The sequence below is a fragment of the Piliocolobus tephrosceles genome, chromosome 3 (genome assembly GCF_002776525.5).
Source record: "Piliocolobus tephrosceles isolate RC106 chromosome 3, ASM277652v3, whole genome shotgun sequence".
In the NCBI taxonomy this organism is placed as follows: Eukaryota; Metazoa; Chordata; class Mammalia; order Primates; family Cercopithecidae; genus Piliocolobus; species Piliocolobus tephrosceles.
The window spans coordinates 111,402,953-111,415,550 of NC_045436.1; the positions used below are offsets into that span (position 1 = coordinate 111,402,953).

Below are 12,598 nucleotides of genomic sequence, written 5' to 3' on the forward strand. Positions count from 1 at the left end.
CCTGCCTCTGCTGCTACCCCTGAGACAGCAAGACCAACCCCTCCTCTTCCTTCTTAGCCTACTCATCATGAAGACGATGAGGAAGAAGACCTTTATGATGATCCACTTTCACTAAACAAACAGTAAATATATTTTCTCTTCCTTATGATTTTCTTTTCTCTAGCTTACTTTATTGTTAAAATACAGTATTCAATGCCTATAACATACAAAATGTGTTCTAAATGACTTTATGTTATCGGTAAGGCTTCAGGTCAATAGTAGGCTATTAGTAGTTAGGTTTTGGGGGAGTCAAAAATTATATGTGGATTTTTGACTGTGCATGGGGTCAGCTTCCCTAACCCTTCATTATTCAAGGGTCAGCTGTACAATATATACATATTTAGGATTTCTCTTACCTTCAGTAGGTTTGGCTGTGGTCCCAGTGAACTATGAGTGCTGCCGAATACAGGGGTTGAGGATAGGACCAAGTCTAAGCCAATCTATGTGTTCCATCCCTTGATCACAATAATTAGGCCAATCAGTACCAATAATCCTGAGATCTAGGACCTCTCTTTGGGTTTTTCAAGGAAGAGTACCATCCTTCCTGTTGGACTTAGAGACATGGGGTAACCTGGAGCTATGAATGGAGTCAATGCATTAGAACAGAGCTCAAAAATGAAGACAAACAGAAGGTGAGTTCTGATAGCATTGTTTGAGCCTCAAATCCTGCCCTAAATGAAGTCCCTGGATTTTTCAGTTCATGGGTCAATGAATTCCCCTTCTTTAATGAAACCAGTTTAAGTTGGGTCTTCCATCACTAGCAATAGAAAGAGTGCAAACTGATAGACATTTCATTTACACAAATGACTTTGTGTAATGTTTTCATATTTGCAGCCATTTCTATTGGGAGATAACTTGCAGAATCTGTTGAAGTAGACATTGTTAGATATATATCTAGGACAAATGGAAGTAATAATGTACTTTGTAAAATATGAAACTATGAAACATTACTTTGTTGCACCAGAGCATTATTACAATCGGAACTCCTTCACAGACACATCATTGACCACCATTGGGACCACAAGTGAATTTGACCAATCTGAGGTCAGCAATGTCCAGACTGTCACATGCAGAGAGCTGTTTATCTATGTAAGCAATCAGAATTTAGTAATTAAACTGAGTAGTAGATGACGTTTCACTTTATAAGCAATGTAAGTCAATTTAGAAGGGAATTGCCAGAGATTAGGGACTAATAATAAAATAATAAGGTTATGCTAAAAAAAAGTTTGAGTGGAAAAAAACGGCATTTGATTTAGGTCATGAAAAAAACATAGTCTTCTATTGTCTTCATATTTGACTTTCTGTTTTAAGTCTTGATCGTTTTAATGACACTACTGATGGACGGGAAGGGAAAGGAATATTTATTTCTAAGTGTCTGTTATCAGTTAGGAAGCTTTCTGCAGCACAAACGCAACTAAAACTGGCTCAAAGGGCTGGGCCGGTGGCTCATGCCTATAATCCCAGCACTTTGGGAGGCCAAGGTGGGTGGATCACTTGAGGTCAGGAGTTCAAGACCAGCCTGGCCAACATGGTGAAATCCCGTTTCTGCTAAAAACAACAACAGCAACAACAAAAATTAGCCTGGCGTGGTGGTGGGTGCCTGTAATCCCAGCTACTCAGGAGGCTGTGGCAGGAGAATTGCTTGAATTCGGGAGGCAGAGGTTCCAGTGAGCCGAGATTGCACCACGGCAATCCGGCCTGGACAACAAAAGCAAAGCTCCGGCTCGGGGGAAAAAAAACAAAAAACAAAACAACTGGTTCAGAGAATAAGGGAGTTTATTGAATCACATAACTAGAAAGACTAGAGAGCAAACTTTAGGGTTACTTTGGGCCAAAGGTTTATAATATTATCATCAGGGTCATTGTTCCTTTTTTTTAACTGTTCAGTTCCCTTGGTTGTGCTCTCCTTGCACTGGCTTTTTATTTAGGCTGGCTTTCCATAGCAAGGTGGCTACCCACAGCTCCTAGGGCTAAATGCTTTCTCATTTGCACTGGGGGCAAGAAGGGGTTCCTTTTCCTTCCAACCATAAAACCAAATTCTTAAGCTTCCCACTGACTGAACTTTCTCACCTCTGAAAAAAATTAGTATGGCTAAGGAAGTCACAGTAATTTTAGACCTGGGAAATGAGCCCATCTAAACCAACAACCACCAGGGCTAGGCTAGTGAGAATCTACCTCTAGAGTTAGGAGAGAACAGTCACATGGTTTCTACCCAAAGTAAGAGGGTGAAACGGATGTTGTGTGTGCAACCACAATATTTTTTACTCTTATGTACCAGACTGAAGCTAAACAACAGGATGAATTTGCTGAGCACTTTCCTTGGCTGCCAATCTATACAGAGTTTTCACTGGAAAAGTACCTTGATGAAGAAAGTTATTCAGGGATAGCTCATGTGAGGGTTGTGTTCCCTAAGCGTTGCATAATTCCAGCCTAATTTTCCCGTAGGCATAAATGGAAACTAGGGAGGGATGGATTCTCATAGCACATGCATCTACTACGATTTTTGCCAATTTTCACTTTAATAGTTGTTTTATTTTTTTCAAGATTATTTCTAATATTTCATAGCACACTTTCTTCAAAATGTACAGCCCAGTGTGTCAGGGTGTTTGGTCTTATTTTAGCATGTCTACCTTCTATTCCAAAGATACTGATTTTCAGGACCATTTTCTTAGCAGCATCATTTGGACCACCTTCAAACGAATGCTTAGATGGTATTACTACTGGATACTAAAAATACTTTAAATTGTAATAACAGTGATTTTTTAAATGAAGGCAAAAATAGTTACAGTTACAAAGTGCACAATTTTGGTGCCCTGGGTCATTTACCCTAAGCCCATTTCTGATCTCCCGTGACAGTGGACAGTATGACATAATAAAAAACACACATTTGATCTCTGTCTCCAGTTCCTGTCACAGAGCTCTTGAAAGTAATTTCCTGAACAACAGTTTTGTTAAGTGCATATCTTTTCTCTAATATTTGGTCCTTGACCTTGCTTTCTAACACAGAGCTCCAAATACCTTGGAATTTTTGTGTTTTGTTCTAATGAGGCAAACATTGGTGGGCTCCTGGGTGGAGGCTGGTCATCAGAAAGACCAAACCAGAATTAGAAGCTTGAATCTTTCAGCCCCAGCCCCCATCCTCTGGGCAGGAAACAGGGGCTAGAAACTGAGTTAATAATCAATCATCCCTGCATAATAAAGCCGGCATTAAAATCTCTAAACTACAGGATTTGGGGAGCTTCAGGGTAGGTGACCATCTGGAGGTCCTGGGAGGGTGGTGTGACTGCAGTGGGCATAGAAGCTCCATACCCCTTCTCTATCCATTGCCCTACGCATCCCTTCCATCTGATTGTTCCTGAGTTGTGTCTTTTATAACAACCAGTAATCTAGTAAGTAAATTTTTTTCCTGCGTTGTGTGCGCGTCTAGCAAATGATTCACCTAGGGAGGGGGTTGTGGAGAGGCTGATTTATAGTTGGCTGGTCTGAACCATGAGTGACAACCTGGACTTGGGATTGGCATCTGAATTGGGAGCAGTTTTGTGGGATTAAATCCTTGACCTGTGGAATCTGATGCTCACTCTGATTAGTGTCCGAATTGTAGGAGTTGATGCTAACTCTGATGAGTGTACGAAATTGAATTGAATTCTAGGATACCTGGTTGCTGTCTGTAGAGAATTGCAGAATTACTTGGTGTGGGAAACTTTATACACAGGCACACACACACATACACACACACACAGTATCAAAAGTAAAGTACTGAGGGTGCAAATAAAGAGAAAAACAGTGAGTTTTTTCTATACAGACAGTCTCACATCAAACATTACCATGAGTCTTTTCATTTTCTGCCCTGGAGCCTTCTTTGAAATCTGAAGCCACAGGTACCTACTTGGCCCATAGGCAAACGAAGCCAGGAATCATAGTAGGTGTTCAATCAATACATGCTGAATGATTGAATAGTAGAATATAACAGATTGCCATTAAACTGCCTTGTCAGTAGATGAGCACACTAAGGGGCACATATATTTGGAATCTGAATTACTTGGGACCTAGCAGTACTGTCCAGTAGAGCTTTCTGCATATCAGTGCTGTCTAATAAAATAGCCACTATCCACAGGTGGCTATTTAGCACTTGAAATGTAGCTGGTATGAGCAGCTGGTAAATAACCAATTTTTAAATTGAATTTTGTTTTAATTAATTTACAGTTAAATTTAAAGAGCCAAGTGTGTCTAATGGCTACCACTTTAGATAGCATAGGATAGGAGATGCCAACTGCTGTCACAAAAGTCCTCTTACTCCTTGCCACACTTAGCCTAAAAAGTATGTATTTAGTAACAGTTTGTGGGTACACAAAATAATTAGCCTACCTGGGAAACCCGCATGGCTTGGAGCAGCCCTGAAACTACACTGCAAGCCTTTTTTTCTTCTCAAAGTCAAGGTCTAGCAAAAACGGGCAGGTGGAATCAAAAAGTTGTTCCTTGCGTGGAGCTCATTGGCTTGTGTTTATGATGAGGTTTGAGCACAGACTTTCACTGCTGTGTTTCTCTGTGTTGGCGCAGACAGGTAGAGGAGAATGTGACTTAGAAATGCATGTGACAGTTTAAATCCAGCCCATTCAGATTCATTTACATTTAAATAAGAAAAAAAGTGCTGCTTTTAAACAACCATTCATGTCTAGGAAAACATCTTTGAATCCTCTAATTTATTATTTGAAAAAGTCCCTTTCACTAGGAAGAAAAGGAAATATATGTTTTATGTAATTGTCAGTGTGCAGATTGCAAAGACTGAACCTCTAGTTTCAAAGAAGTTTCTAAACTTGGTAAGCCCCCCTTCCCATTAGTAATAATAAAAAATGCTTTGTGTGCACACACCTAGTTTAACAGCTAGGTCACAGGCGGGCCTCAGGTGCTCAGGGGTTCTATTCTCAGCTCTCTCACTGACTCAGCCTTTGACCTCAGGAAAGCTGGGTTAGATTTAGACCAAAGGCTCCACAGTGCACAGTTGGAATGTGTGCATCCTACGAGTTTTGCTCCTTTTCTGGAAACTCACAGCAGCACTTTTGATTCTGCTTTGATGGAATGGGTCATGGTATAGCCATACACCATCTTGACCAGTTCCCCAGGCTTTTCAGGGACTACCTTCCCCTTTCTTCTCTTCCACATTCCTCTCTCTCCCCATGCTACTTTTCCATGATGACTGTGGCATCATTTTAGATCTTGGGGTTACAAATAAATGCAGGCAGGTGAGCCTCATATATAGTCTTATTACTTAAACCTGCTTGAAGCAGTTGAGCACATTGGTGGTTGGTTGGTTTGTCTGAAGCAGAGGATTTGATCCCTGCACAACTGCAGTTGCCCCAAGAGCACAATGACACTTTATGTTCCAGACCCAAATCGTCAGTTTCACTGCACTCCCCACAGTCCCTCAGACCTAGATTCCAACTTGCATCTGTGTATCAAGGCTTCCTCTCCTGGGACCCCTTGTGGATGAAATCTGCTGTAGGTTCCAAGCTTGCAGGTTTAGTTGCTATGGCTCTTTAGTGGTCCTAGGGAACTGAAAAAAAAAAAAAAAAAGCCAAGGCCAGTGTGGCTGACAGCTACTGGGGAGATTCTGCCATCCTTCTGCAGTCCAAGAACAACACGATGCCTCAAGCTGATTTCCAACAGCACATTTTTTAAATTTAGATTTTATGACTATGGCTTTTACTCTGGGTGAAATGAGTTGCTACTGGAGGATTTTGAGCAGAGGAATGACAAATTAGACTTAACTTTTAAAGTCTCCCTCTGGCTGCTGAATTTGGATCTCTGAATATTACTCACCCTTGCATTTTCCATTGCTGTGTTCCTGGCAATCAACTTTATGCTTGCTCTGCCTGCTGGGCTCGCTTCCTCTCCCTCACAACCTACAGCAGGCTCTGCTCTTCCATCTCTGCTTCTAGACTCGACCTTAGTCAGTGAGGCAGCTCTACCTCCTGACCCAAGCATCACTCTTCCTGGCCATGCTGCCGCAGTGAACAGAGCCAGTGTAGCTGATTCCTTATCATCAACAATGTGTTAATACTTTATCATCTGAAATCAGTATTGAGCTCTGTATTTATTGAACTTCGCATGGAATTTTCATTTTTCTTAGAGATCCCCAGGTCAGGATGACCCAAATTGTAAGTGCTCCCTCTCCCACACTGGCACCTTGACCCCTGCTGATCTTGGTGTCTCTGCTTCTCACCTTTAAATGTGTTGCTTCATAAGGATGTTCCTGCACTTTTCTCTATGTGAACCACTGCCTTTTCATGATCACTTACTAAAAAAAAAAAGCTGAATTAATTTTTATTGAAAATTAACTATTTTTGATAAAATGATGGAAAACCTGGACAATACAGATTGACTTAAATAGGAAAAATATTTGCAAATATCTATAATCCTACTAACACAAATATATTTTATAAAATTATATGCATATATATGTATAGTTTGTTTTACAAAATTACACTATATACCTATATTTGCACTCTACTTTTTCACCTTATAGTATGTAACGAGCATTTTCCAATCTTGTTAAGTGATTTTTAGTAGCTGCATAGTACAATGTGGCTGTATCATTATGTAATCTCCTACTTAAGTAATTGGACTGTTTCCAGGTTTTTGATATTATAACCATGTTATTGCAAATGTTATATATATGAATATCTGAATAGCTCTCTGACAATTTTATTCAATTAAATTCCCAGAAGTAGAACTATCGGATCAGGCCAGGTGCAGTGGCTTACGCCTGTAATCCCAGCACTTTGGGAGACCGAGGCGGGTGGATCACTTGACGTCAAGACTTCAAGACCAGCCTGACCAATATGGTGAAACCCCATCTCTACTAAAAATACAAAAATTAGCCAGATGCAGTGGCAGGCACTTGTAGTTCCAGCTACTCGGGAGGCTGAGGCAGGAGAATCACTTGAACCTGGGAGGCGGAGGTTGCAGTGAGCCGAGATCATGCCACTGCACTCCAGCCTAGCAACAGAGCAAGACTCTGTCTCAAAAAAAAAAAAAAAAAAAAAAAGAAAGAATTATTGGGTCAGAGGGTAAAAACATATTAAAGGCAGCCTGAGACTCTCTAAATAAAACTTCAAATCCTGATGGCAGTGAGAAGCATCACAACATGGTCCAGTCCCCTCATGATCCCTGACCATGGACAAGATATAAAGTTGGGGTGGATTCTAGAAGCCTCTGCATAAGCAAGGGGTTTAATAATTTAAACTAATTTCTAAAGACCTGCACCTGCTGGAGCATTTTAATCAATGTTGATGAAGTAGCTTCAGCTATCAGGAATAGCAGATGGGTAAAGACATCTGGCTTCACACCACTGCTGGCTTCAGTTCTTAAGAACTTGAGTTCTTTCAGATGAGCAATGGGCATCAGGCAAAAATGTAATCATCTTCACGCTTTCTCTCAGTGCATGCAGTGAGCCACCAATTGACCTTTGCTCTGATTGCTAACTAAATTTTGAGATTATACTAAATCGGAAGAGCAGCTATTCAATGGAAATGAGAGACTCACAAAGCATTAATACTATTTAGATTGGGAATGGGTGGAAACAGCAAATTGCTTAGGTACTTGCAATATCAGCAAATCAAGGAGAGTAGGATTTTATGTAGACACATAACAGCAGAGAACGGCAGGGTGATTTTTTTTCTTGATTTTTGTGCAACAATCATCCTCTGAATGATTACTGTCCTACAACTGTATAGTGATTCTCAAAATATACCTGTGATATAAATCAAAATACTTGCCTCTTTTGCAGATAAGGCAAGGCAGACAAACAGATTATTTTATTTGTCTCAAATCATTTATTTAGGCTAAATTCATTTCCTTCCACTTTTATTTGAATGCCTCCTATGAACCAGGTACTGTGCTGTGTTACAGACTTATAAAGATCATGCAGACAGGATCTCTGACCTTGAGGAAGGCGACGTGTACTCATGGAAGCAAAAATTCTGCTAATGTGTTCGAGTACACTTAGGGAAGAAAAAAAGCTGCAATATATTGAGAAGGAAGTAAGCTAAACCAAGGCTAAAGTTAACATTTGTTTAGGCAAAAACTACAAATGCACCAGGAATCTGACATCTGGAAAAATGACATAAATGTGGATCTAACACGTAAATTCATTCTCCACTATTGAACCCTAGAGATCAGATGCATTTACACCCAAATCAAAATTTGCAAAGATGAATAACTACTCTTTAGATCTTTTTCCAGTGCAATAATTGCTCTTCATAAAAGCTCATTATAAACAATTTCCACATCAATTAAAAATCAACGTCTTTGTTTGCATAATTGGAGAATGCCACGTCATACATGATGCTGGCTCAAGAAAGAAAGATTCAGATGAGCAGATCTGTTTATAATTACAAATGCTAATTAAGGGAAATAGTTGACCCTAGATAATTCAGTGATAGACTATAGAGTTTGGGGATTATTTAGACACTTTTCTTTTTCTCCTCTTTTTTTCCCCCCTGCTACTGGATGTGCTTTCCCTATTTGCTACTTACTGCTACTCTCTCCTGGGCCTGTAGAGAGGCAGAAAGTTGAGGTCCAGCATCAGTTTTGCAACTCCATAGCAGTTCTGATGAGAGTTTGGAAGGAAACAATATTGAAGAACATATACTAGTATAAATAATGTTTGGAAATTTTCCAGGAATTTTAATGGTGTTTGATACTTCTAAGCCTTTTAACTCAAAGAATGAAAAATTAGCTAACACTGTCATTAAACATGCATAAGCTTAAGCTTTCCAAATTTTTAACTGTCTAATCACCATTTAAACATAAGCTTCTTGTCTTATATTTTTAGAGGCATCCAGACAGTCCAAGGCCCATGCTTCACTTTAGGAAATTGAATGAATGTCACTGTAACAGGACATGTCCACGCAGTAATGGTCTCCCTGCTGCTAGATAACATCTGAAGCAAATCCACTGATGAGAAATAAATGGGGAAGCAAAGCAGAGTATATTTCCAGAGCCAGAAACACTGACCCTTTCAAGGCACTCGATCATTCTGACTTTGTTTCTATTTATCAGGAAGTGAGTGTTGAAGAATGAATCATGTTAGTTCAATAGATGCTGGCAGGATCAATAGATGCTTTTGCACCATACTCTTACTTGATGCTTGCTGCCAGAGAGGCTGCCTTATAAAGCAGAACCATGGGCAGAATAGCACTCCTGCCACTGAGAAGCAGTCTGCTCTGGCTGGATCAACTATTTTACATTCTAGATCAATTTTTATTCATCTTCATTTCTGATCCTATCTCTGGTTGAAGAAATAAGGCTCAGCAATTTGGGATCACCTAGCCAGCAGAATCAGCTGTCACTATACTAGTAGGAGAGTTTCATATATAAGCTGACACTTTGCTCCTTCAAAGGAATGATTCTTATTGTGCTTTTTCAAAGAGTGAGTGACTCTGTTTATGCATTAATTGCCAGGACTTAATGCACTGTGACTCAAGTGTTCATCTCTACCCCATGGAGTCACTGACTTCATGCTGATTGGAGGTCCAGCCAAGAAAACTAAATTCTTGCTTCAGTATTATTTTGTTAAGTAAAATTTGGAGTGTATTTTTCCAGTTCCCACTTCATTCACTTTGCAATCTTAGTAAAAAGGAAGGAAATGCATTTCCTTTTCCCCTACACTGTTGAGCTCTGGCTTTAGAATAGACCTACAGCCTTGTAACATAACTTCAAATATCTCAAACATACACCTGCAACCTTGTCATACAACTTTAAATATCTCAAACACACAAAGCACAAACACTCCCCAAATCTTAGGGGTTGAGGAGAGAGAAAGACTTCAAAAGAAGTACTTAGAGCAAACATTTATGTTTAACTGGCTCACTAGGTGTTCCTATTTCCTTTCTCCATGCCGCTTTCTACTGTGCAGTCAGTATTTACCTTGTTCAGCCTCCTTGAAGCCAGATGTGGCCAAGTGACACAGTAGCAGCCAATGAGCTCTAAAGGGAAGTGTACTGGGGGTTTCTGGGGAGGCTTTTGATTTACTCATAAAAAGGACAGACATGGCTCTCATAGCTCCCTTTCCTCTTCTTCCTGCCTTGCACTTGAGTCTAGCATCTGGAGCTACAGTAGCCTTCTTGTGAGCATGTGGTGACAAACTGACACTTAAGAATGGCTGAGTGGGAGAAGTTTGATCTTTTAATAACATTCTTGAGTCCCTGCACCAGCCATGGGCTATCTATGGTCTATGAGAAAAAAATGAACCACAATTTGCTACCTACCTTCATGGAGCTCACAGTCTAGCAAGAGAGATAAACTGTAATAGAGTTTACCTCAGAGGATACAATAAGACACACTGCAATAAATTCTAATATTAGGTAAGCAGATGATACAATGAGAGTTCATAGGCGTAGCAGTTTATTCAAACTTTTGCATTGAGGGAGGATTTCCTGGAAGAACTGAGACCTAAATAGTTCATTTGGTAAAATATTTGGGGAAGATAATTCTAAGCGGAGGGCAACATGTACAAAGGCCTAGAGGAGAGAAGGCATGATATCTTTGGGAAACAACCATAAAGAGATCGGTATGTATGGAGCTTAAAGTGGAGTTGAATGAAATGAGGTTCAAGAGGTAAGTACAGCTATTATCATGGGTCTTGACAGCTTATGCAATGCAAAATCAATCAAGGACCTTTAATGGTGAAGTGATAGAATCAAATATGCCACTGGCTGCAGTTGGGGAGAATGAATTAGAAGGGGAGAGTCTGCAGGCAGGGAAACCAGTTAGAGCTATGCTGTCCAATATCATAGCCACCAGCCACATGTGGCTACTGAGTTCTTCAAATGTGGCTGGTACAAACTGAGATTATTTAAAGTGGAAAATGCACACTGGATGTCAGAGACTTAGTGTAAACATAACAATGTAAAGTATATCATTCATTTATATATATGTATAATTTTACAGTGTTACATGTTGCAATGATGATATTTTGCATATGTTGGGTTAAATAAAGTATATTTTTAAAACTAATTTTATCTCTTATGTTTGTTTTTTAATGTGGCTATTAGAAAATTTCAAATTACATACACAGTTTGTGTACATGGCTGACATTATATTTCTATTGAACGATGGGTTACTTTGGCAATATATGTAAGATGATAAAGGCTTTAGTTAAGTTAAATGCAATTTGAGTGAAGTGGACTTACTTGAGGGCTATAAAGAATGAGGATAATGCCTTTCTGCCCATAGATGCCACCAAAGAAGCATCGTTAAAGTCTCTCTTCACCCTGCCGTTATGTCTAAGTCAGAGTCTCCTAAAGAACCTGAACAGCTCAGGAAGCTCTTCATCGGAGGATTGAGCTTTGAAACAGCCGATGAGAGCCTGGGGAGCCATTTTGAGCAATGGGGAACACTCATGGACTGTGCAGTAATGAGAGATTCAAACACCAAGCGCTCAGGGGCTTTGGGTTTGTCACATATGCCACTGTGGAGGAGGTGGGTGCAGCCATGGAGGCAAGGCCACACAAGGTGGATGGAAGAGTCATGGAACCAAAGACAGCTGTCCCAAGAGAAGATTCTCAAAGACCAGGTGCCTACTTAACTGTAAAAAAAAGATTTATTGGTGGCATTAAAGAAGACAGTGAAGAACATCACCTAAGAGATTATTTTGAACAGTATGGGAAAATTGAAGTGATTGAAATCACGACTGACCAAGGCAGTGGCAAGAAAAGGGGCTTTGCCTTTGTAACCTTTGATGACCATGACTCCGTGGATAAGATTGTCATTCAGAAATACCACACCGTGAATGGCCACAACTGTGAATCTAGAAAAGCCTTGTCAAAGCAAGAGATGGCTAGTGCTTTCTCCAGTCAAAGAGGCAAAGTGGTTCTGGAAACTTTGGTGGTGGTGATGGAGGTGGTTTCGACGGGAATGACAACTCTGGTCGTGGTAGAAACTTCAGTGGTCATGGTGACTTTGGTGGCAGCCGTGGTAGTGGTAGATATGGTGGCAGTGTGGATGGCTATAATGGATTTGGTAATGATGGAAGCAATTTCGGGGGTGGTGGAAGCTACAATTATTTTGGCAATTACAACAATCAGTCTTCAAATTTTGGACCCATGAAGGGAGGAAACTTTGGAGGCAGAAGCTCTGGCCCCTATGGTGGTGGAGGTCAATACTTTGCCCAACCAGGAAACCAAGGTGGCTATGGCGGTTCCAGTAACAGTAGTAGCTATGGCAGTGGCAGAAGATTTTAATTGGGAAACAAGGCTTAACAGGAGAGCAGAGTCAGAGAAGTGACAGGGAAGCTACAGGTTACAACAGATTTGTGAACTCAGCCAAGCACAGTGGTGGCAGGGCCTAGCTGCTACAAAGAAGACATGTTTTAGACAAATACTCATGTGTATGGGCAAAAAACTCAGGGATTGTATTTGTGACTAATTGTATAACAGGTTATTTTAGTTTCTGTTCTGTGGAAAGTGTAAAGCATTCCAACAAAGGGTTTCAATGTAGATTTTTTTTTGCATCCATGCTGTTGATTGCTAAATGTAATAGTCTGATTGTGACACTGAAT

At 40.2% G+C, this 12,598-nt stretch overlaps 1 pseudogene; it reads left to right on the plus strand.

The window, feature by feature from the left end:
* The first annotated feature begins 11,320 nt into the window (after nucleotides 1-11,320).
* Nucleotides 11,321-12,281, plus strand: LOC111549348 (annotated as a pseudogene).
* Nucleotides 12,282-12,598: the final 317 nt, after the last annotated feature.